Raw genomic sequence first — 468 nt, 5'->3', positions numbered from 1 at the left:
TTGACACTTACACCTGCAGGTGATGATCACTATTGCCCAGGTGGTCAAGGACCTGCAGTCCCCTCACCAGGTCATCCCCCGTGGCCAGGACCAGTTCCAGCAAGGCGTTACCCCTAGTGGGGCTGCGCACTTCCTGGATAAGGTGAAGGTCCTGGAATACAGCCAGGAACCTACACAAGTGGTCAGACTTGGCTGTCTGCTCCTACCAGCAAATGTCTGCGTAGTTGAGGTCACCCATGACAATAACATCCCTTGATCTAACCGCCTCCATAAGCTGACTGGAGAAGTTCTCGTCCAGCTCTTCCCCCTGGTTGGGTGGTCTATAGTAGACACCCACCGTAAGGTCCCTTTTGCCACACTCCCCCTTGTAGTTTGACCCATAGTGTCTCTGCCCAACCTTCCTCTACCCCAAAGCTAATCCTTGATGATGTGACGTACTCTTTGACATAGAAAACAACCCCCCCACAT

The sequence above is a fragment of the Gavialis gangeticus genome, unplaced genomic scaffold (genome assembly GCF_001723915.1).
Source record: "Gavialis gangeticus isolate Ggan-Ray unplaced genomic scaffold, GavGan_comp1, whole genome shotgun sequence".
Taxonomy (NCBI): Eukaryota; Metazoa; Chordata; order Crocodylia; family Gavialidae; genus Gavialis; species Gavialis gangeticus.
Note: the sequence above shows the minus strand (reverse complement) of the source record.